The sequence below is a fragment of the Gouania willdenowi genome, unplaced genomic scaffold, assembly GCF_900634775.1.
Source record: "Gouania willdenowi unplaced genomic scaffold, fGouWil2.1 scaffold_376_arrow_ctg1, whole genome shotgun sequence".
Lineage (NCBI taxonomy): Eukaryota > Metazoa > Chordata > Actinopteri > Blenniiformes > Gobiesocidae > Gouania > Gouania willdenowi.
This window is the reverse complement of record NW_021145137.1, coordinates 79,303-105,397: the sequence shown is the minus strand read 5'-3', so window position 1 is coordinate 105,397 and position 26,095 is coordinate 79,303. Positions and strand designations below refer to the sequence as shown.

At 37.8% G+C, this 26,095-nt stretch overlaps 1 protein-coding gene and 1 long non-coding RNA gene across 7 annotated transcripts in view; one reads left to right on the top strand and one right to left on the bottom strand.

The window, feature by feature from the left end:
• Window positions 1-26,095, bottom strand: part of LOC114460023 (nuclear RNA export factor 1-like) — a 102,595-nt gene that overhangs the window by 27,543 nt on the left and 48,957 nt on the right. For 2 of the 3 annotated variants that reach the window (XR_003673508.1, XR_003673509.1), the window contains exons 1-2: window positions 17,687-17,759; window positions 5,551-5,602 (exon numbers count right to left, since the gene is read on the bottom strand). The exons of the other annotated variant lie outside the window; for it this stretch is intronic. The gene's annotated coding sequence lies outside the window, so the exon portion shown is untranslated. Of the gene's footprint in view, window positions 1-5,550; window positions 5,603-17,686; window positions 17,760-26,095 lie in introns of those variants that run through there. 3 annotated transcript variants of the gene reach the window in all.
• LOC114460026 (uncharacterized) lies at window positions 19,376-23,949 on the top strand. 4 transcript variants are annotated; one of them, XR_003673517.1, is made up of 5 exons: window positions 19,376-19,390; window positions 22,376-22,444; window positions 23,077-23,673; window positions 23,755-23,815; window positions 23,891-23,949. It is a non-coding gene; the product is annotated as an uncharacterized LOC114460026 (long non-coding RNA). The 4 variants fall into 4 exon arrangements; XR_003673516.1 differs by lacking the exon at window positions 19,376-19,390 and having other exon boundaries at window positions 22,227-22,444; XR_003673515.1 differs by lacking the exon at window positions 19,376-19,390 and having other exon boundaries at window positions 22,227-22,682.

Below are 26,095 nucleotides of genomic sequence, written 5' to 3'. Positions count from 1 at the left end.
CAAAAAAATATGTTTTGTTAATATATTTGATGTAGTAGATGGAGACCTACTACAGACTGTCAGTTGTTTAGAGCAGTAATTCTCAACTGGTGGGTCAGGGTTTCCTCCAGTGCTCTATAGATCTGGGGGCTTTTCTTGCACCCCCCTCCCCTCATTTGTGTATTTATTTTAAATGTGTTTTTTTCATGGTTCAATCATTTTTTTCATACTGTGGATGGAGCTGAACATTGTTTTTTCATGAGGAGTGGTTCATCTACCTTCTATATATCTGTGCTCAGAGCTGTATGCACGTTACGGACGTGATTAGCAGAGATATATCATCAAGAACTTTCCCACTGCTAAGAATAGTGTTGTCAAAAAACTAAATAAAGTGTTAATACCAAAAAGTTAGTATCGGATACTATACTTTCTCACAAAGGTATCGATACTAACAGCACCATGTCCATCTCTTAATATATCTATGGTTCATCTCTAGTTTTTTCCCCCCTCACCTGTTTCAATTGACAACAACGACAACGACATTCGCTGCTACAGACATAAACAGACACACGTGAAGCCCCTCCCCTCAGCTGCAGCTGAACACCAATAGGGAACTATAAATCACGGAATGGACCAATGAAAACGGTTAAACGCAGAAATGGACAGAATCAACATGAAACGCTGTCACCGTGAGGCAAGGAATGTTTTTTTATGGGGAAATGTTCTGGGGAGCACTGATAATGTGTGTACTAGACCATCAATACCAGGGATTGTAGAGTCTGAAACATCGTAGATTAATGATAACTTCTGATACTGTCAAATATTCTGACCCCTAGTGGTGAAATAACTGATGCATCCTTGCCTCCATTTGTTTTTGTGTAATCATTATGGTCTAGAATGATGTCATCAGGACCATTTAAATTAAGTTTTGATAAACTTAATTTAAATAAACCTAAACAATAAACCTGATCAGATTCAGTAAACCATTGATCCCTGAGGGGAAATATGATGACTGTGACATTAATGTTGTTCTCATACATTTTTATATGACATAAATAATTAAAAATGAGCAGTCAGAATAATCACTGTCACTACAATTTATATCTACCTTTTAATTGTATCTTACTTTATTTTTGACATACGTTTTTGTTTACTTTTATTTTTTTATTCATTAGTATTTATTTTGTATTATATATCTTTTTTTCTGGAAAAAAATAAATAAAATACTGGAGCTCGGTTGGGCGGGTGGGACGGCTCGTAGTGGACGCCAGAAAAATTCCCTTATTTTCAAATCCAAAACTTGACAGGTATGAACAGAGTCGCTTAATGATGACGTAATGCCATGTGTGTCGTAAATGAACGAGATGACGAGTTTCTCTGTGGGAACCGAGTTGAGCTGGTGATCACGTCCCTTGTACAGTACCAGAAAAGGGACAGGGAGGGGGGATTCCTGCTGTGAGCTTGGAACAGCCTGAGCTGGCAGTATGAGTACACCCATAATGGTGTCTTTCACTGGTTCTACATTCACTGGTTTTGTTCCACTCATTTCTCACCTTTTCTGAGGAGTCCATGTTTGCTGTCACGGCTGAGTGGTTCCACAATCCTCCATTCACCTGTAACATCAGCATGGAATCAGCTCCATCTGAAGGATGGAAGAGACAGAATGAACATGAAGGATCTAGAAATATTCATCTATCCTTTGCAGTGTCATCACTTTGAAATTGACTAAAACTGTCAGTTTGTTCAGAGATCACATGATGTGGAGGAAAATGAAGGTCTTCAGTGGAAACAGTTTAACTTTACCGATTCTGCAACGTTGAGGAAAAAAGAAAAGAAAAAAACTGACCTATTAATTAGAAAAGCTGGAGCGGAATTGGAATGAACTGATTAGATCAGAGTGTTTATATCACACATTTTAGATGTAGGCCTATATAATGTGATAATAGTTTTTTGCTAATATTGGACTAGTATCAGATATCTATATCAGAATGTAACGTCCCTACTTTAAACTATTGTAGATGAAAGGTCACATGTCATGTAGGTAATGTAGGGCATTAATCTACTGCCACATGACAAGTTAAGATCTAAACCAAACCATAAAACACTGATGGAAAAGGTTCATCATTCATTTATTGGTCACGATGGGGCGGGGCTAACACCGGAGCTACAGTCTATTTCCAACCAGGAAATAGTGGCAGGGACGTATGTTTATTTCAAAATAAAGGTGTATCTTAAAGATGACGATGTTTATCCATGTCTTCATTGTGCATCAATGTAAATGAATCGTTAATTAATTAATTGATGTGGATCGATGTATTGTTACACCACTATGTGGAAGCTGTTAAAAAAAGTTTCAGGCCAAACTGACACCGCGTCAGGGAGAAATTCACTCCACACACACACTAGGCATGGGCAGTAATATGGTAATACTGTGGTGTGATAAAAATAGCAACGGTATCAGTATCATTAGGGCTGGGTATTGATTAGAATAACAAGTGCCCGATTCGAATTGATTCACGATTCTCGATTCACTTTTGATTGATTTAAGGATATCAAGCAGTATCAATTTTACTTGGATATGGAAAACATTCTCATTAAAACTAATGATGTAAATAATAGAAACTACAGCTTTATCTTGGTGCATTAGTAAAAATTTGAATATTGACATTAATAATTTAATTTCATTAAGGATGTAACGATTAATCGTAAGGCAGTTAAAAATTGATTCATAGGTATCATGATTCACGTCGATACTGTGAAAATTTAAATTTGCTATCCAGAAGAGTTGGCGGCGGGCGTAATCTGCTAATACTTTCTTTCTGGCCGCCTTCTACTTTTAAACATGTTCATAAATGATTCCTTACCCCTTTAGCACCAAAAAATATCGGTAATATTACGTGAATATCTGTAAAAGTCACGTTTTTCTATGAGCTCTGTCCGCTAGCATAGCATCTCTTCTTCACTGCAAGATATCTGCATGCCAACCGACCACTGTGAACATGACCTGAGCATAGGAGTGGGCGATATGGGAAAAATATCATATCATGATTTTTTCTTTGAAAATCACAATCACAATTTTATCTCAGTTTTTTTTCATTCAAATAATTTAGACCATTTTAAAGCGATTTATTAATAAAACAAACTTACTTAAAATCATCGACCTAAATGGAAAAGAAGGAATAAAAGATCATTTAAATTGTATGTAAGCAACTTATCAAACTGGTTCCAAGTACGATTAACATCAAACAAAAAGGCTGACATGTTATTTTACTGTGGGCGGGTCTTTGATTTGACTTTGCTTTTACCAACAGCTCGAGTGATGAAGTAAAAGCCAGGCCAGATGTTCAGCTGTGGTTCTCTCAGGACAGGGGTCTGCAACCTGTGGCTCTGGAGCCTAATGTGGCTCTTTGACTCTATGCAATGGATCCTTATAGCTTTAAAAAAAACTATTGAAATAAATAGTTATTTTTTACAGAGGCTATTAATGATTAATGACAAATAAAATCATGACATAACAATTTGTTAAACTAAAATAAATCAAGTTGTGCAATGACTCAGCACTTTCCGACTTCACCTCCTGCAACACCTACAGACTAGGGCTGGGCAAAAAAAACGATTTAATCGATTAATCAAATTTGTAGATAAAAACAATTTTTAATTAGAAAATTTGAGTTTCAATTATTATTTATATATATTTTTTTAATTATTTTTTTCCCACCATAGTTTTTTTTTTGGACTTTTTCGCGTTCCGATGCGAGCCCGCCTCCTCTTTGTTTAGATTTGTTTACCCATTGAGTAGGCTATGTGTGTGTGTGCCACAGGCATGTTCAATTTTTTATTCACACTATGCTGAGATGATAAGGGAAGAGTTTATTATTTTTTTAACTGTAATGTTATAGAATATGTAGTTATATGATTTCTTAATCAGAAAATTTAAGCTACTGTGAAGTTGTTGTTGCACTTTTGCTTAAACCTGGATTAAAGTTTGAAATTGTTGAATAACAGCCTTATTTACTTTTATTTTGAGATTATTCTATGCATTTTAACTCTTGAGGACAATCACAGAAATAAAGTTGCACTTTTGACAATAAATCTGATGTCTGCAGTCATTTTAAAATGCATTAAAAAAATATTGAAAATCAAATCGAAACAAAAAAATTTTTTTAGGCAAAATGGCCGAGCCCTATGTTCATGTAAACTGAGATGTGTAAGAATTTGAAGATGAAAGATACTGTTTTATTTCTTGATGTTGATTTATTTTATTTTAGGCAGTTCTTAGGTTTCTATTTACAAGATCAATAAAAAAAAAATCAAATCAAATTAAATCAAACATTATTCTATATAATTATAACTGTATATAACGTTATACACTGTATTGTCTTCATAGAGAAGGTATTTATGGCTCCAGGAGGACTTTAATCCAGGTGAGATGAGGTTAAATGGTTCCTTGTAGAGTAAAGGTTACAGACCCCTGACCAGGGGAAGAGGGTTAGGAGACCCCACTATCAGAGCTGGACCCTCTGAATTTAATTCATGAGGTGAAACAATGCAGATGTTAAGTTATGCTACTGTTAAGTTAATTCAAGTACAGAATTTCTGCAAAATAAAAATAAAAAAACATGTAACCTGTTGTTATGCTTTGCTGTTATTTAAAACATTTTTGTTACGTCTTTTAAAATGATATAAAATAAATAACCTGTTATTTTAGCCACTGTTTGAAAACTTAATATTGACACTAAAACATTCAAACATTTTGCAAATCTCATTAAACTACGGTACGCTAGTTATAAGTTAACTATTCATCAGCATGTTGATGAGCTTCTTAACTTTAAAGATGATCAAATATTTCCGTAGGAATATAATGACATAAAATGGCCTCAATGCTCTGGTTATGATCTCAATAGAAAAATAAAATAACATGAGACATCAATGATTTCAACACCAGTCATTGAGAAATGATCCACTCACAAAGACAGATGAACAAATAACAATTGTCCTTCACTCACTCACTCATCATATCACACTCACCTTAGAAACACTGACATCACTCACTCACTCACACTGATCATGTGTATAGATTCAGCTGATCATAGATTGATGGTGATGATTGTATGTGGTACCTTCTTTTCTAAAGCATGCATGGATCATTATACAACTGATAATTGTTCATTTACTGATCTGTAGAACTGGTGATTTTAGGAAGGAGATGAAATCATTACTGTTACATTATAGTTGTCGTCTGACTGTTGATATGAATTCTTATACTGGACCAGGGAGATAAATGTACTGTCACATGATCAGTGAGTCAGGTTTTAAATGAAGGATTTATATTTAGGCAACGTAAGACAAGGTTATTTATATCACATTTCAGCAACAAGACACACAAAAGTCATCAGTAGCATCATATTAAGTGTATTTTACTTCATTTACCACTGTGTGATATTAGGATTGTGTTTTTATGAAAGTGAAGGATTAAAAAATGACCAAAGCATTATTGTGTATGATTGGCTAATATAGCATGTTGTGCAGCCAGTACAGTTGTTAAAATAGGTGGAGAGCAGCTACACTGACCTGTTGTTGTGCAGTGCTGCCATCCATGTCATTTACACTTCTGTTGATTCTCCTGTGGAAACATAGACATTATATGTTAAGATGGAAACAGAAAACAGTCAATATAAAATACCCTCATTTCTGGTCTATAACCTGCTACTTCCCATCCACACAACAAATACTGTATATCTCTTAAAAAGACACAGAAAGATGTTCTGTTTTTAAAAAAATGTAAATTATTGATAAAAAGTGATTTCATCATAATGAGAGCCAATATGATGGATAAATATTACTTTGGACTCCTGTCCAGGAACTTATAGTTTTGGAAATCCGGTGGCTGGGAAGTGTGAGGTGAATGCATTTAAAGAAATGAACACAAATGCAAAAAGGTCACAACACGAATGCAAAATGGCCACAACGGAAGTGCTTCCGACGGACCGGTATTACAGACGGACACGTTTCTGGCGGATGTTTTTAACCCACCAGAACAGAGAAGAACAAGAAGAAGACATCGAAACCGGTCCGTCAGAAACACTTCCGTTGTGGCCGGTTTGCATTCGTGTTGTGACATGTTTGCATTTGTGTTCGTTTCTGTAAATGCATTCACCTGACACTTCCCAGCCACCGTAGTTAAGGATTAAAACATGACGATCTCCCAAATCACGGAGATTGTAGAACCATCTGTAGTTCACATTTTAACCCTTGCGGTGCCGTCTGTGGTCAATACACAGCACATCCAAAGGTTTTTCTCTGCCAAATCACACCATTTGCTAGTCAGTGGTGGTGCAACGGATCATCATTGATCCATGATCGGCACGGATCGCTCTCCATGGTTCGGCACGCACGTGGTCTGCGGATTGGTTGATGGAAGAAATCATTTTTTTTTTTTTAAATCATTATTAGTAATGCCTCGATGAAGCCTGTTCCATTTGCGACGTCCGTGCATGTGCGTGTGTGCATGACAGAGCGAGCGTACCCACGCATGTGTGGTTCACACTCCTGGCTGTGTATCTGTGTGTGATTGTGTGAGAGTTGAAGAGAGAGAGACACACACAGAGGGAGGCAGAGAAAGGAACAGTTCTGTGTGCGTAATAAGTCTGTATGAATGTCGTCATGTCTCCATCCATGTCTTTTAAAGCTCTTATTAAATAAATATTAGCTCTAGTCCAGATGGCCATCCTTGACTATTGTAGGAAATTTAAATTATAAACTCAGATCTGCTTTTTTTGATGATGTGGACATAGACTAGTTTTTAATTCACTCTCCATGTTTAAAAAAGACGGCGTCATAACTTGCTTTTTTTTTTCTCCATACACTTATGTGTATAGTAATTACAGGTAATTACCTGTTTAAAGGATGATGTATCATGCCTTATATTACACTTTATATGATTAAAAATGTTATTTAAGCATTGGATTGACACCTCAAGTTAAATGTTGTTTGTATTTAATGAACAGAGAAATGTTGCACTAAGTGTTCTACTAAATAAATGGAGAGTAAAGTTATTCGTCTGGTCTTTTTCTTTTTTTTCTGCTGATCAGAAAAATGATCCGATCCGTGAATCAAAACCATGATACGATCAGAACCGTTCGTTTTTTGATCCGTTGCACCACTACTAGTCAGCATGTCAGCATTACAGACACCAAAGAATTATTAAGTGCTTAAACAGGTCAGAAATACGCTCCGTAATATCACCCAGGCCTAATGTAACCAAAGCAGTAACGTTTTATCTTATAAAGGATATGATTGTATAAACTGTGTGAAATGAGGCGTTTAAACACTGTTTAAAGTAGGATTTATATATTTATATTTATCCTATTTATCCTTTATTCTCCATCTATCCTTTATTTATCCCTCATCCTTTATATCTATCATTATTAGGGTCCGATGTCCCAGAATGGGACAGAGGAACCTATTGTTTTCGCTTTTATTTCCTATTATTAGGTTCCGATGTCACAGAATGGGACAGAGGAACCTATTGTTTTCGCTTTTATTTCCTATTATTATTATTATTATACCCCGCCCGCCTTTGATCGCTAATTCGACCCCCTAAAAATGCCCGAAAACTCACCGAAATTTGCACGCACCCCAGGCCTGGCGAAAAATTTGATAATTTGGTGGCGTGAAAAAAAACGGACAGAAAACGCACGCTATGCGTGCGTTTTCGCCGCCAAAACAAACGATGGAACCCCACGACCGCCAGGTCTGACCGATTTGCACGAAAATCGCCACATGTAGTCTTCGCCCCAGAATGAGCAAAAAGTTACATTGTGACCCCGCCCAAAACCAAACAGGAAGTCAGCCATCTTGGGTCAAAAGTCAAAAATGGCGTTTCGCCCTCGAAACGCATCTGCGCTATCTAGTCTGAGGGGATTCATCCGATTCGCTTAAAACTTGGCAACACCACATAGGACCCATTGAAGATGGAAAGTTATCGAAAGAATTTTCGTATCTGTCACGGTTTGGTCGTGGCGCCGCCACAAAAATGCAATGCTAATTTTAGTTAGCACGCAAAAAATTCCAAATCTCCATAACTCTGACACACAAACTTCGATCAGCTTCAAATTTCACACAAAGGACATGTGCCCAAGCTTGGTCATGACTGCTTTGAAACATTTCCCATCATGCCTTGTGTTTTCGAACGGTGTCATTTAAGGTCATGTACACGGTTAGCATTTACAGGACACCGTTCTAGGAAACAGCTTATAACTCTAGAATGCAAAGTTCAAACTGCTTCATATTTGATACACATGATGACCGTACAGCCCTAAATAAATCTCGAGAACCAATTTACCCATAATGCCTTGCGTTCTCAGAGGGCTCCGCTTTTGTGGTCGTCCAACACGAGCATCTGTAGCGGACAGACGATATGTCGTGTTGACTTCAAAACACTGTCGGATGAACCTACACAGAGGGGAGCAAATTGCTATGGAAGAAAAAACAGGCTGTGAGCAGTAGGAGGGGCCTATAATGACACGGGAGAATCCTTCGCCATCAGCACGCTATAATAGGAAAATGCTTATAACGCTTCAATGCAAAGTTCAAACTGCTTCATATTTGATACACACGATGATTGTCCATCCATAAACAACGCTCGATGACCAAATTACCCATCATGGCCAGTGGGAGGGGCCTATAATGACACACGAAAATCCCTCGCCATAACTACGCCGTTATACAAAAACGCTTATAACTCTAGAATGCAAAGTTCAAACTGCTTCATATTTGATACACACAATGATTGTCCATCCATGAACAACGCTCGATGACCAAATTACCCATCATGGCCAGTGGGAGGGGCCTATAATGACACACGAAAATCCCTCGCCATAACTACGCCGTTATAAGAAAACGCTTATAACTCTAGAATGCAAAGTTCAAACTGCTTCATATTTGATACACACGATGATTGTCCATCCATGAACAACGCTCGATGACCAAATTACCCATCATGGCCAGTGGGAGGGGCCTATAATGACACAAGAAAATCCCTCGCCATAACTACGCCGTTATACGAAAACGCTTATAACTCTAGAGTGCAAAGTTCAAACTGCTTCATATTTGATACACACGATCACTGTCCAGAGCTAAACAACAAACGATAACCAATTTACCCACAATGCCTTGCGTTCTCAGAGGGCGCCGCTTCTGTGGTCGTCCAACACGAGCAGCTGTAGCGGACAGACGATATGTCGTGTTGACTTCAAAACACTGTAGGATGAATCTTATTAGATGGAAGCACATTTCTATGGCAAATAGAGCAGGCTGTGAAAAGTGGGAGGGGCCTATCATGACACAGGAAAATCCCTCGCCATAACTACGCCGTTATACGAAAACGCTTGCAACTCCAGAATGCAAAGTTCAAAGTGCTTCATATTTGATACACACGATCACTGTCCAGAGCTAAACAACAAACGATAACCAATTTACCCACAATGCCTTGCGTTCTCAGAGGGCGCCGCTTCTGTAGTCGTCCTACACGAGCAGCTGTAGTGGACAGACGATATGTCGTGTTGACTTCAAAACACTGTAGGATGAACCTACACAGAGGGGAGCAAATTGCTATGGAAGAAAAAAAAGGCTGTGATCAGTGGGAGGGGCCTATAACGACACGGGAGAATCCTTCGCCATCAGCACGCTATAATAGGAAAATGCTTATAACGCTTCAATGCAAAGTTCAAACTGCTTCATATTTGATACACACGATGATTGTCCATCCATAAACAACGCTCGATGACCAAATTACCCATCATGGCCAGTGGGAGGGGCCTATAATGACACATGAAAATCCCTCGCCATAACTACACCATTATACGAAAACGCTTATAACTCTAGAGTGCAAAGTTCAAACTGCTTCATATTTGATACAAACGATCACTGTCCACAGCTAAACAACAAACGATAACCAATTTACCCACAATGCCTTGCGTTCTCAGAGGGCGCCGCTTCTGTGGTCGTCCTACACGAGCAGCTGTAGCGGACAGACGATATGTCGTGTTGACTTCAAAACACTGTAGGATGAATCTTATTAGATGGAAGCACATTGCTATGGCAAATAGAGCAGGCTGTGAAAAGTGGGAGGGGCCTATCATGACACAGGAGAATCCTTCGCCATCAGCACGCTGTAATAGGAAAAAGCTTATAACTCCAGAATGCTAAATTCAAACTGCTTCATATTTGATACACACGACGACTGTCCATCCATAAACAAAACTCCATAACCAATTTACCCATAATGCCTTGCGTTCTCAGAGTGCGCCGCTTCTGTGGTCGTCCTACACGAGCAGCTGTAGCGGACAGACGATATGTCGTGTTGACTTGAAAACACTGTAGGATGAATCTTTTTAGATGGAAGCACATTGCTATGGCAAATAGAACAGGCTGTGAAAAGTGGGAGGGGCCTATCATGACAGGAAAATCTTTCGCCATTTCTTGGTAAATGCAATATCTCAGTTGTTTTTACACCAATTTACACCAAATTTGCTCAGGCCAATTCCCAAAACAGTGGTATACGTGACCGTGGGTTACCGCCCCCGGCCGCTTCATCGGAACCTATGACGCCGCTCGCGGCTTTAAATTAGGTTCCGATGTCCCAGAATGGGACAGAGGAACCTATTGTTTTCGCTTTTATTTCCTATTATTATTATTATTATACCCCGCCCGCCTTTGATCTCTAATTCGACCCCCTAAAAATGCCCGAAAACTCACCGAAATTTGCACGCACCTCAGGCCTGGCGAAAAATGTGATAATTTGGTGGCGTGAAAAAAAACGGACAGAAAACGCACGCTATGCGTGCGTTTTCGCCGCCAAAACAAACGATGGAACCACACGACCGCCAGGTCTGACCGATTTGCACGAAAATCGCCACATGTAGTCTTCGCCCCAGAATGAGCAAAAAGTTACATTGTGACCCCGCCCAAAACCAAACAGGAAGTCAGCCATCTTGGGTCAAAGGTCAAAAATGGCGTTTCGCCCTCGAAACGCATCTGCGCTATCTAGTCTGAGGGGATTCATCCGATTCGCTTAAAACTTGGCAACACCACATAGGACCCATTGAAGATGAAAAGTTATCGAAAGAATTTTCGTATCTGTCACGGTTTGGTCGTGGCGCCACCACAAAAATGCAATGCTAATTTTCGTTAGCACGCAAAAAATTCCAAATCTCCATAACTCTGACACACAAACTTCAATCAGCTTCAAATTTCACACAAAGGACATGTGCCCAAGCTTGGTCATGACTGCTTTGAAACATTTCCCATCATGCCTTGTGTTTACAGGACGCCGTTCTAGGAAAAAGCTTATAACTCTAGAATGCAAAGTTCAAACTGCTTCATATTTGATACACATGATGACCGTACAGCCATAAACAAAACTCGAGCACCAATTTACCCATAATGCCTTGCGTTCTCAGAGGGCGCCGCTTCTGTGGTCGTCCTACACGAGCAGCTGTAGCGGACAGACGATATGTCGTGTTGACTTCAAAACACTGTAGGATGAACCTACACAGAGGGTAGCAAATTGCTATGGAAGAAAATACAGGCTGTGATCAGTGGGAGGGGCCTATAATGACACGGGAGAATCCTTCGCCATCAGCACGCTATAATAGGAAAATGCTTATAACGCTTCAATGCAAAGTTCAAACTGCTTCATATTTGATACACACGATGATTGTCCATCCATAAACAACGCTCGATGACCAAATTACCCATCATGGCCAGTGGGAGGGGCCTATAATCACACACGAAAATCCCTCGCCATAACTACGCCGTTATAAAGAAACGCTTATAACTCTAGAGTGCAAAGTTCAAACTGCTTCATATTTGATACACACGATGATTGTCCATCCATGAACAACGCTCGATGACCAAATTAACCATCATGGCCAGTGGGAGGGGCCTATAATCACACACGAAAATCCCTCGCCATAACTACGCCGTTATAAGAAAACGCTTATAACTCTAGAGTGCAAAGTTCACACTGCTTCATATTTGATACACATGATGACCGTACAGCCATAAACAAAACTCGAGAACCAATTTACCCACAATGCCTTGCGTTCTCAGAGGGCGCCGCTTCTGTGGTCGTCCTACACGAGCAGCTGTAGCGGACAGTCGATATGTTGTGTTGACTTCAAAACACTGTAGGATGAACCTACACAGAGGGGAGCAAATTGCTATTGAAGAAACAAGAGACCATGGTCAGTGGGAGGGGCCTAAAATGTCACTGCAAAATTCTTCGCCATCAACACGCTGTAATAGGAAAATGCTTATAACGCTCCAATGCAAAGTTCAAACTGCTTCATATTTGATACACACGATGATTGTCCATCCATAAACAACGCTCGATGACCAAATTACCCATCATGGCCAGTGGGAGGGGCCTATCATGACACAGGAAAATCCTTCACCATAACTACGCCGTTTTACGAAAACGCTTACAACTCCAGAATGCAAAGTTCAAAGTGCTTCATATTTGATACACATGATGACCGTACAGTAGGGCTGGGCGATATGGCCTTTTATAAATACCGCGATATTTTTAGGCCATGTCACGATACACGATATATATCTCGATATTTTGCATTACCCTTGAATTAACACTTTGATGCACAAAATCACACCAGTATGATGATTCTATATGTCTACATTAAAACATTCTTGATCATACTGCATTAATATATGCCAATTTTAAACTTTCATGCAAAAAAGGGGATATCACAACTAAGTCAAAGTTGACATAACTGTATTTATTAAACAGTGAGTGGCTCAAACATAAAATTGTCAACAGAAAGTGCACGTTCTGTGCAAAATTGTCACAGAGACATTTCAAAACAAGACATTAGTGCAGGATGCAACTCACATGGCATTTCAAAACACAAAATTAAAGTGCACTTTTTGTACATAATGCCACTACAATATTTTAAAACAAATAGTGCCCTTTTGTGCATGTTGTCATTAAGATGATGTAGCCAATTGTACATTTACTGTTGGTTAATAAATTTTTTCTCTGAGATTAGTTTCTAGGTTCAAGTGTGAGTTGGGAATGATTACTAAGATGTGCAGAGAATAGACAGACAATTTGTTGTTTATAGAAAATAAGTACCATGGATTTATTATATTACAGAAAATAATAATAAACAAAAGTGGTCTCAAAACAGACTCCAGTTCACCCGCTGGGATTTAGCTCAGTTCATAAGGCGTCACAGCCTGGGGAAAAAAAATAGTTCCACTCAAACGAAAAATGAAGTCAGTCCTAACACCCTGGTAGGACTGAAGTTCATTGGGTTGGTCCACTGGAAGAGAACCTAATTAAATAAAGTTGATCCTACCACCCTGGTAGGATTGAAGTTCATGCGCTCCTGGTAAGAGGATCGGTGCGGCGGTCCTACCGCTCTGGTAGACCTGCAGTTCACCGTCCACTACGTCATCTCCGTGGGTAGTTCACCATCTTTAGATCCATGGGGGGTTTAAAAAACTTGGTCGATGCAATCTGAGTTGCCTATACAAAGTCCTCCGTTCTGCTGCCGATCGCTCCTTTTGTCAGGTGCAAGGCACAACCGCTGGTCTGCACAGTTAGTAAAGTGCTGTCTGCTGAGCACCGGGTGCGCGTGCTACCGTTCATATGCTGCGTTTTCAGCTGCTGCTTGATCGTTTCCCGTATTCAAGCCTTCTCCTCCCGTATCTCATGCTTCCTGTTTATACTAGGATACTGGTCTGTGATTGGCTGGCGTGTGTGCGTGTGGATGAGTGACGTCAGTGCAGTCTATTAGTGCGGTGAAATAATATTGTATATAAATAACTGAAGAGTAGATGTTATAATAAATTTATTTCTGCTAAATATAATATAATTAAATAATATAAATATAATACATTTCTTTATGACGTGGGTTACAATGACATTTCAAAAAAAAAAAAAAATCAAAAAAAAAAAAAAAAAAGTCCGCGAGTTTAACGGTATGGTCATTTTCAACACCACACAGACTACAAGCTGCGATATATCGAGTATATTCGATATATCGCCCAGCCCTACCGTACAGCCCCAAACAACAAACGATTACCAAACACACCCACAATGCCTTGCGCTCTCAGAGGGCGCCGCTTCTTGGGCCGTCCTACGCCAGCAGCTCTAGCGGCAAGACGACATATCGTGTTGACTTCAAAACACTGTAGGATGAATCTTATTAGATGGAAGCACATTGCTATGGCAAATAGAGCAGGCTGTGAAAAGTGGGAGGGGCCTATCATGACACAGGAAAATCCTTCGCGATAAGTACGCCGTTATACGAAAACGCTTAGAACTCCAGGCCAATTCCCAAATCCCCAACAGTGGTATACGTGACCGTGGGTTACCGCCCCCGGCCGCTTCATCGGAACCTATGACGCCGCTCGCGGCTTTAATTATTATTATTATTATACCCCGTCCGCCTTTGATCGCTAATTCGACCCCCTAAAAATGCCCGAAAACTCAAAAGTGGGAGGGGCCTATCATGACACAGGAGAATCCTTCACCATCAGCACGCTATAATAGGAAAAAGCTTATAACTCTAGAATGCTAAATTCAAACTGCTTCATATTTGATACACACGACGACTGTCCAGCCATAAACAAAACTCCATAACCAATTTACCCATAATGCCTTGCGTTCTCAGAGGGCGCCGCTTCTGTGGTCGTCCTACACGAGCAGCTGTAGCGGACAGACGATATGTCGTGTTCACTTCAAAACACTGTAGGATGAATCTTATTAGATGGAAGCACATTGCTATGGCAAATAGAGCAGGCTGTGAAAAGTGGGAGGGGCCTATCATGACAGTAAAATCTTTCGCCATTTCTTGGTAAATGCAATATCTCAGTTGTTTTTACACCAATTTACACCAAATTTGCTCAGGCCAATTCCCAAAACAGTGGTATACGTGACCGTGGGTTACCGCCCCCGGCCGCTTCATCGGAACCTATGACGCCGCTCGCGGCTTTAATTATTATTATTATTGTTGCTGGGTTGTTCTTTGTTTTGTTTTTTTTTTTGGTTGTTTGTTTCGTGCACCAATTACCAAGACAAATTCCTTGTACTGTCCTTAAAACTGTACATGGCCATTAAAAACATTATTTTGAGTGTGTTACTCAATAACAAACAAATCACTAGACTGATATGATGCCTTGTTATGTAGCAAGTGATGCTAATGCTACACCACTTTAGTTAAACAAAGTAAAAAGACTGAGACTAAAATAACTTGTCACCCTTTTTGTTTGATGTTAATTGTACTTGGAACCCGTTGATAAATAACTTACATACATTTTTTTAAATTATTAGAAAATGACCGTGTCTTAAATGATCTTTTATTCATTTTTTCCCATTTAGGGCGACAGTTTTAAGTAGGTGAATTGATTTGTTTTATTAGTAAATAACTTTAAAATAGTCTTCATGATTTGAATTTTAAAAAATCGTGATCGTGATTTTACAAATAAAAAATCGTGATATGATGTTTTTCCCATATCGCCCACCCCTAATAAGAGCTAATAAATGTGTTTCACCATGCAGGAAAATGTAATCAGAACAAGGTAATATTAACGTATAATAATCTTACAATTAATAAATCTTGTGTTTTTTCCCCTTTGTGTTGATTTGTCCATATCTGTTCAAATATTTTTTAAAAAACATGAACATTATAAATTCAGTTAATCACATGAAAGTACATTATCTTACTAAGGGTTATATTAAAAGATAAGTCTTTACCCAAAGCAATGTACAGGATGAGCTTTTAGGGTCCTGCCTATGTTACGAGTCCCGGTCGGTGACCACGTTAACAAAGAGAATGTCTGCAAAACACTGGAAAGTACATGTAGAGTGTAAGAGTAGGAACCACACAGCACTCTTGTCTTTTACCAGATTGTGTATATTAATTTTCTTTGACGCTCATTTACAATACATTTCAATGTCCAGTACAAACAATGACAAATTAAGTCAAAATAGAATGCAATTCTATATTTATTCATCTTTTGTTATCCAAAACCATATGTAATTACTGCTTATTACATTTCCAGATGACTGATTGTAATACCAGAAATTTACACATACTGCAGCTTTAATGTGCTATAGGTTTCTATGTAAATAGTGCAAAACTCAGTTACTCTCCTGTGCCTCTAGCTATGGCTGGACAAAAAATCGATTTAATCGATTCATCGAATTTGGAGATAAGAATGATTTTTATTTAGCAAATTTTAGTTAAAAAAATTTTGTTATTTATTTATTTGTTTACCCTTTGAGTAGGCTGTGTGTGTGTGTGCCACAGGAATGATTAATTTTTTTGTCAGGGAGTAGATTGGAACAGCACCGCTCAATCCACCACTTTGTATCCCTGTCTTTATATTATATTTGTATTTTTTGGCACTTTATATTTGTACATTATGTAAATTATATTAAGAATTGGGAAAACTGTAATTAAAACTTTTGACCACTAACTTAATGAGTTAAAAACATGTTTAACTCATTTAGAAAATGTGAAACCAGCTTTAAATATCTACTTTGGGGTCAGGGTTTCGTACGTAGCAGAATTTCTGTCAATGCAACCATGTCGAAAATGAACTGAATAAATAATAATAAAAAAATAAAAAATAAACTTTTGTGAATGAAAAATGTAGTTGTACAAAAATAAAACTTTACTTTATAACAAACTTAATCTGAAAACCACAATGCAGACCAAAAATGTAATCCTGTAATGAAATCTGTACCATATTTGTGTGCTTATGTTACGGGCCCCGGCTGGCACGGTGTCCACGTTAACAAAGAGAATGTCTGTAAAGTACATGTAGAGTATAAGAGTAGGAACCACGCTGCACAATCGCCTTTTCCCAGATTGCGTATAATAATTCTCTCTTTGAAGCTCATTAACAATAATACAGTTCAGTGCTTTCAATATCCAGTACAAACAATGATTAATTAAATCAAAATAAAGTGCAATTCCATGTTCACTCATCTTTTGTTATCCAAAACCATATGTAACAACTGCTTATTACATTTCCAGATGACTTATTGTAACAACAGAAATTGACACATACTGCAGCTTTAATGTGCTATAGGTTTCCATGTAAATAGTGCAAAATTCAGTTACCCTTCGGTGCCTCTAGCTATATATATTAAAGGTATTGTAGACGATGTTTAGCTTCCGGGTGGATCATCAAGACTATTGGTCCTCCTAACTGTCAATCATGTTTACTAAAGGCCGTCGTACGTGCTCGTGCCCGGTGCGCACCGGGTCCTTTGAAAATAGATTTTCATTTACCGGTGGAGAGTCTGACATAGTGGGAAAAGTGCAAATCTTCTTTTGTAAGGTAAGCTTGTATGACCGATGTCCACACCAACTTGTAAACAGAGCTGTGCACGAGCAAAACGGGGCTCGTGCACGCTCTCCCGCACACGTAGGCGTGTTTTTTTTTTTTTCTAAATGTGGAGAGAATGTTAAACATCGTCCACAATACCTTTAACTATAGCGGGAATTGCACTAAATATCGCGAGACTACCGTGGCGAGGCGGCTCGGCTCTACCGCTGTTAAAGTCTATAAAACTGACATCACAAGTTGCACAACTTATCAAAACAAAGTGACTTATAAGTAATGAAAGCCTAAAGCTTTCATTAACAGTTGTTTTAAACCAAGCACTAACCTGTAAAGTACATGTAGAGTGTTAGAGTAGGAACCACGATTCACACTCGTCTTTTCCCAGATTACGTATGAGCGGAAACAGGAAGTGAGTCCACACTAATGTAACCGGGGAACTGCAATCTATAATGCCGAAGGTTCCGCTCCTCTACAATAGTATTTATACAGGACTACTTTTACTAAGTACATAATAATAATAATAATAATAATAATAATAATAATAATAATAATAATAATAATAATAATAATAATAATAATAATAATAATAATAAGTGGCATCAAAACAATTACTTATAAAATAATATCAAATGTGGTTACATCTTTTGTGTACCATACTTACATGTAAACAAAACAAAGCTCAACTGTCTTACTATAAATATAAATATACCTCCTGTCCTCCATGTTTTATGTGATTGTGTTTTCATGTTTCTTGGACGGAGATGAAACTGAAATGCAAATTTCCTCTTGTGGGACGAATAAAGGATCTCATTTAATAAACATTTGATGTAAGAAATCATTACATTTGTAGATATTATTTAACAGTTTAAATTGACTTTCTTTAGCTTTCAGCAAACACAAATATATCATCAGAATATTTTTTTACTAAAATCAGAGTTAATAACTTGTAAAAAAAAGAATTTATTTTCAAAGGAAGGGGAAAAACATTATGGTTCAATGCCTGCTTAATTATGAAATTTCCTTAAAATATATATATATATCTGTATAATAATAATAATAATAAAAACAACAACAACAATTATTTTAAACAAGGCAAAAGCAACTGTGGATTTAATTTGATCTACACAGTGACTTTATTTTCACTGCTCGTACAATATTAATCTAAAATATATATTGTTTCTGAGAACAAACCAATAATAATTTATTCATAAATTAATTTATACTCAACAAATTTCCTCTGAAATCCATTAAATCATCCACAGACCAAATCCTTCAGGCTGTAACTACTTTATTCACTCTTAAATCACCATTAAACACATTTATTCTGACTGGTTTGTCAATTAAGTTGCTAAAAAAAAGTTGGATGTGACGTCAGTACAACAGTTGAGTGTTGTGAATGGGGGAGGAGTTTATAAGATTTTTTTCTTCATCCTACTCCTGTTCTTCTTTTCATGGAATGTATTATTGTTGTGTTTGCTGGATTGTTGTACCAATTTTATGTTGCATTACCATGAAAAAAGAATCAATAAAATGAAATGAAATGGTTGCCAGGTTGAGTATTTTCCCGCTGATTGTGAGATTATAAAATAACTAACTTAGTGATCAAACAGTTTAACGTTGGTTAAAGGTGATATTTATGTTTTATTTGTATGATGAACGGATGGTTTTTGGAACGTTTCTGTGGATATTCAACATATTTCATGCGGGGAATCGTCGTTTGTATCTGGCAACCAGCTAGAGTCAGGAACAAAGCAGTGAAATGGAGGACGGACAGAGCTGGATGATGACTACCGTTAAACTAGAAGAAGAAGAGGAAAAGGAACAAATATTATGGAGGGAAGTGAAGCTGAGTATGAGTAAGACGGACAGTGATGATGATGATGATGATGAAGGCTGCAGGAGGAAAGCTGTGCTGGAGGAGCTTCGTCATCCCGACCATGTGTGGGACGGAATGTTTGCTCCAAAGATGGAGAAAAGCGGAGAAGAAGAAACGGAGGAGTTTTCAGATGTGTGCTCTGTGAAGGAAGAGGTTAGAACACTCCGTGTGTTTCCATTCATTCACTCACTCACTCACCACATTCATCCGCTGTTACACACACACTGGAGACTAGTTTAACTGGTGACCCACTTCATTCACACTCACATTTCTCTATCAATATGTGACGATGTAAAGGTGGAACAACCTGTGTGTACTCAGTGGAACACAGAGAACAAACTACAGAAAAACACACTTTATGTTAATGAGCTAAGGAGTGGGCAGGGACCGTCTACAAAGTCACACCCCCAAAGGAAGCGTCAACAATAACACCAATAACCCTGTGGACAGTCTTTATTAGGGCTCTCTATTTACTACAGCAAATATAGTTAAGAAGATACTTTATCTGATTTATGTTTTCATAAATATCCAGTATTAATGTCATTAATTAGTAATAACTTAAGAAAAATAGCTGTAGCACCATGAAAACAACAACATCTCAGTACTACAGAAGAGATATTAACAAAGATACAGTTTATTATTTTTTATTTTATTATTGTATTATTTAAAGTTTGTAAATAACCAATACTGTAATTAATAGTCATTACATCTATTATCCTGTAAACCAGGTTCTCAACTGGTCTCACCCTGGGACCCACATTTTGCCACAGTCATTAAATCACGACCCACTTTTTTTTAGAACTCAACCAACCAAATTTAATCTTTCAAAAATAACTGTCGACAACACACATGTATAATATTTTTAAAAATATAAATCTATATATTTTCCTGTACAGCATGCATTTAACAGCATGCCTATCAAAAGAAAAGTTTATTTCAAAATAAAAGACAAGTCCAACATGAGAGACATTAACTTAAGTATTTATTTATTTTGACCAGCTGTCCGTGACCCACTTTTGGATCCTGACCCAGGGTTTGCCCCAGAAAACGTGCTAAGTCTGGGGGTGTTGAAGAATAGAATAGAATAGAATAGCCTTTTATTATCATTACATAACATGTAATGAGATAGAGCTCCCCATAAAAATACAAACATAAGAATAAACAATGTATATACAATATAAATAGATTTTAAAAAAGTTCACATACACTCATATCAGTATTAACATAATACTGTGCCAGCGTATTGCATAGAAACTATTGCACATTGCCCAGTATATTGCACCAGTCAGATAATATTGCATAACAGTGTATGGTATTGTAGATTTAGTGCATATGAGAGTTCAGAGTGGTTATGCCTTTCGGAAAGAAACTGTTCTTGAGTCTGTTTGTTCTAGCTTTGATACATCTGTAGCGCCTACCAGAGGGCAACAGGTTGAACATGTGGAAACCAGGGTGTGAACTGTCCTTAATGATGCTATGTGCTCGGTTGAGGCAGCGTGAGGTGTAGATATCCGTCAGGGAGGGGAGAGGGCAGCCAACAATCCTTTGAGCCGTTTTTATTACCCTCTGAAGCCTCCTCCTATCTGCCTCAGTGCAGCTCCCGTACCATACAGTTATACAGTACGTGAGCAGGCTCTCGATGGTCGAGCGGTAAAAGGTCAGCAGCAGTTTTGAGTCCAGGTTGTGCTTCCTGAGGACTCTCAGGAAATGTAGTCTCTGTTGGGTCTTCTTGGTAACCGCAGAGATGTTGTTTGACCAGGAGAGGTCCGCAGAGTTGAGGACACCGAGGAACCTGAAGGTGTGGACCCTTTCCACACACTCACCGTTGATGTAGAGGGGGGCAGGGTCTGCTCTGTGCCTCTGGAAGTCCACGACAATCTCCTTGGTCTTTGTGATGTTAAGCTGCAGGTTGTTAGCAGAGCACCACGCTGTCAGCTTCAGGACCTCCTCTCTGTAGGCTGACTAGTCCCCCCTTGAGATCAGACCAACCACTGTGGTGTCATCAGCAAATTTCACAGTGATGTTGCTCTCATGGGTTGGCCTGCAGTCGTAGGTGTAGAGACAGTATAGGAGGGGACTCAGCACGCAGCCCTGTGGAGAGCCAGTACTCAGTGTGCGGGTGGAGGAGAGGTGGGGTCCAAGTCTCACAGTCTGGGGCCGGTTGGTCAGAAAGTCTCTTATCCAGGCACATGTTATGAAGCCCACCATGCTTAAAAAAAAAAAAAAAAAAAAAAAAAAAAAAAAATGTTAAAAGTTGAGAGGAATTTTGAAATAATGACTTAATAATAATAACAAAAGTTGAAATTGCAGCTTGAAAGTTTGTCAAGTCGAGCCACTCAGAAATCCTGATATGAATGAAATTAACTTTAAAGCAACAATTTCAACCTTTTACATTTAGAGTGATCTAACATATATTAATCTGAGGTCTACAGTATGTCTTTATCTGATTAAAAAAATAAATAAATAAAAAGATCACATCTAGCAGCTATAAGTACAGTTCATTGTAGTTGTTTACAAGATGTAAAATCATCAAATAATTAAGTAGTTTTATTCCCCCAAATATTTATTTCTTTATTTTTAGGGACGATGTAATCAACATAATTACAATAAAGGTTTACAGCTGATGTGACGCATAAAGAGCTTCTAGCTAATGCTAATTCACAGCTCATGTCCCTGGTTGGGCCTTTTTACACAATTTACAATAATAAAATACATGAATACAACATTTGTATAAAACTTTTTCAATCACACACATACACACACGATCACACGTACATTCACACAGACTCAGCATTATTTACTTTGGTTTGTTTTCAGACTAAACCCTAGAAGTGAACATTTTAAACTCAGATATGGTTTTAAGTTCTGTGGTAATGAGTTCTACAACTTTGGACCTGAGTACGATGTACCAGTCACTATATATTTATTGACTGGTTCATTTACTTTGTTTTTATCCACACGGACCAACCAGATTAGTTCAGAGGTCACAGATTAGATTTGTTCTGGTACCTTGAGTTTAGTTTGTGTTTTGTTCCAGTGGTTTTTAAGGAGAATGTTATGTTTCATATAACACCAGATATTCACCAGATGAACTGATATTTTCCAACTTGTACTAAACTGTGTATTGTCCCTCATCAGGATGGAAATGACCACCCCCCACCCATTGGCTTTGATGTGGACACACCCACCACTATCCCACCTTGTAAGGTTAGTCAGTGTGATGCTGAATTGTCTGTTGTGTTCAAAACGTCACTTGTCAAAGTACAAGAATATAGAAGCCACTATATTTTTAGATTCAAGCCTTTTCTGTAATGAACGTCTCATTTCTCCTGCTAAATGTTGACCATGTGATCACACAGAGAAGCTGCTTTGACTCTGATGTAATGATTAGGGTTGGGTGCCGAAACCTGGAATGACAATGGGACCAGTTCCCATGGAAACGCTAGTAAGCGGGCCCAATAAGAACAAAGATGTCGGTGTCACACATTACTTGATACACGTGACGTTGTTGCTGCTGCTCAGATCATTGATCAATGGCCTCATTTCTAACCGTAGCACATGCACTGAAAGAAGGTGCGTGACACTATCCGCCACAAATAAATGAATGTGTGGGAAACGCTGATGTGAAGTTTATCTAATAATAGTTTATTTGTTTGTTATTTTGAGTTAAATGTGTTAAATTTGACTCTGGAAATAAAAGGGCATTTTGAGATTTTGAAGTTAGTTTAAAGTAATGATTTTGCACCAGAAGCGTTGAAAAAGTAGCGAGTAGTAACCGATACCCAACCCTAGTAATGATGGAGCACACCTGATGTTTGTCTTGTTTTCACCTGCCCTAGTGATGCGTTTCCATCTGCTGAAGCACACACGACTGAATGTGGTGACGTTCCTCAACGAGCTGCCATAAACCCAGCATGACATCATCTCTTTCACCGTGGACGTAAACGCCTACACGTCATGGAGTTAAGGAAAGGTGTTAGGAGAGGAGTTAGGAAAAGGTGATCACGTTTGTTTTGATGATCAGATGCACTTCCACTAGGTGATGTAATGATCCTATGGCCACGCCTCCTTTCCTCAGAAAACGCTCTTTTATCACGGCCACCACTTAAACACTTCCAGGTGTTAAAGGACAGTGGATAGGAAAGGAGATAGGAGGGACTATAGGGACACAGCCTTGGTGTGACCTATATTACTGTAATATTAACACCATAGAAAGTCTCTAACCTTTGAACCCTGTGGTCCTCGTTCATACTTGAACAGTTTGTGCATCATCAACGATCAGCTCTTCATCAGAATGGCTACAACGGAGCAGATCAGCAGAGCTTTTGTGCCCCGCCCCCTTCCTCCAGCCCAGTGCCCACCCTCACTGCCCCACAGCAGGAGATGCTCAGCACCTTCTCCCTGAAGTCAGACATGAACCTGGAATGGTCCCTGAAGTAGGTGTCCTCTCCTAATGACGTCTACCAGACTAGGATGAATGTCACAGCTCACTGGTAAACACTGTCTGTGTGTTGCAGGTTTCTGCAGGACAACAAGTGGGACTTGAACAAAGCAGCACATATCTTCACTCAGTTAAAGGTGACACGACTCTAAACAATCTACGTCATGATTTAAATGTGCTGATGTCTAAAGTAGCAACTGTTTCTGTTTCAGACGGTGGGAAAGATCCCAGACGTTCCTAAAGTAAAACATCTTTGTATTTTTGTATTAAATAAAGTCAAAGTGAACTCATGTGAAGCGTTTGATCAGATATTTGACCTGAATACTTATTTAATTTTTTTTTATTAATCCGTTTTCCGAATTCATTTTTTAAAACCATTTTCCGAATTCATTTTCCGAATATTTTCCACTAAAATCAAAGTTAATACCTTTTAAAATATAATTTCTTTTCAAAGGAAGAAGAAAAACATTATGGTTCAATGTCTGCTTAAATAATTTATTTCTCTTTTTTAATAAACATTTTTTTTCAAATAAAGTAAAAGCAACTGTTGATTTAATGTGATCTACAGTGACTTTACTTTCACTGCTCATTAAATATTTATTAATTAGATCTTTTTCTATTGTTTCAGAGAACAAACCATCATAATTTAATCATAAATTAATTCATAATCAACAAATTATCTCTGAAATCCATGAAATCATCCACAGACCAAATCCTTCAGACTGTAACTACTTTATTCACTCTTTTATCACCATCAAACACATTAATTCTGTCTGGTTTGTTATTAAAGTTTATTAAAAGTTGGTTGTGACGTCAGCGCAAAAGTTGAGTGGTTGCCAGGTTGAGTATTTTCCCGCTGATTGTGTGACTATAAAATAACTTAGTGATTAAACAGTTTAACGTTGGTTAAAGGTGATATTTATGTTTTATTTGGATGATGAACGGATGGTTTTTGGGGCATTTCTGTGGATATTCAACATATTTCATGCGGGGAATCGTCGGTTATATCTGGCAACCAGCTAGAGTCAGGAACAAAGCAGTAAAATGGAGGACGGACAGAGCTGGATGATGACTACCGTTAAACTAGAAGAAGAAGAAATGTTACGGAGGGAAATGAAGCTGAGTATGAGTAAGACGGACAGTGATGATGATGATGATGATGATGATGATGAAGAAGGCTGAGCTACGTCATCACGACCACTTGTGTAAAGGAATGGTTGCTTCAAACATGGAGAAGAGCGGAGAAGAAGAAACCCAAGTATATAAAGCAGCGCCACCCAGCGGCAAAACCTGTTGTTTTTCAAAATAAGTTAAAATATCTGTCAATAAAAATAAAATGTAAATAATTCCTCAGGTTCAACCAAACATCACTGGATTCATTTAAACGGTGTTATTTACTATTTTTCACAAAGTCAGCATGTTACTATTTTATTTTGAAAAGGTTTGCAGATAAAGAAAAAAGGCTTGAAAAATGTCTTTATTTATATAACTGGTAAACACTGGGTAATCTACATCCGCCATTCTCAACTGGTGGGTCTGGAGCTCAAAGTGGGTCTTGAACATGTACTGGTTGGGTCGCAGACAGCTAGTCAAAAATAAACAAATAAATAAATACCTAATGTCTCTCATTTGGACTTGTCTCTTAATTTGAAAGAAACTTTTTTGACAGGCATTCTGCGAAATGCATGTTGTACATGATATAGATTTAGATTTAAAAAATATTATATGTGTGTGTTTTCAGCAGCTATTTTTGAAAAACTAAATTTGTTTGGTTGAATTCTAAAAAAAAAAAAAGTGGGTCATGATTTATTGACGGTGGTAAAATGTGGGTCCCAGGGTGAGACCAGTTGAGAACCCCTGATCCAGGGTTGGGGTCAATTACATTTTTCAATTACAATTCATTTACGATTACAGAGACCAGCAGTTTTTGTGATATAAAATATATTTTAAATATTGTTTATTACAGATGTGTAGAACTGTACATAGAACTATAACATGGTTCCCCAGTTTTGCATTCAATTGTAATTGACAATTTTTATAGAATTTTCATGCCAATTACAATTACAATGTCAATTATCTGAACCCAATTACAATTTGATTAGAATTACAACAGCAACAGATTTTTTAAATTACCATTATAATTGCACCATAATTGTAATTAATTATCAATCACATTATTACTGAAATGTTTATGAATGTGTGTTGTTCCTTTAAAAAAAAAATTAATAGTAAATCTGATCATTGAAATAACAAACATTGCCAGTTGAAGGAGTGTGTTAAATTTTTAAACAAAATATAAATAACTCATATAAATATATTATTATTTTTATTATTATTATTATTATTATTATTTTTTTTTTATTTATTAGTATAATCATATTATTTTAGTATCTATAAGTATTTTATTAACGTGTTAT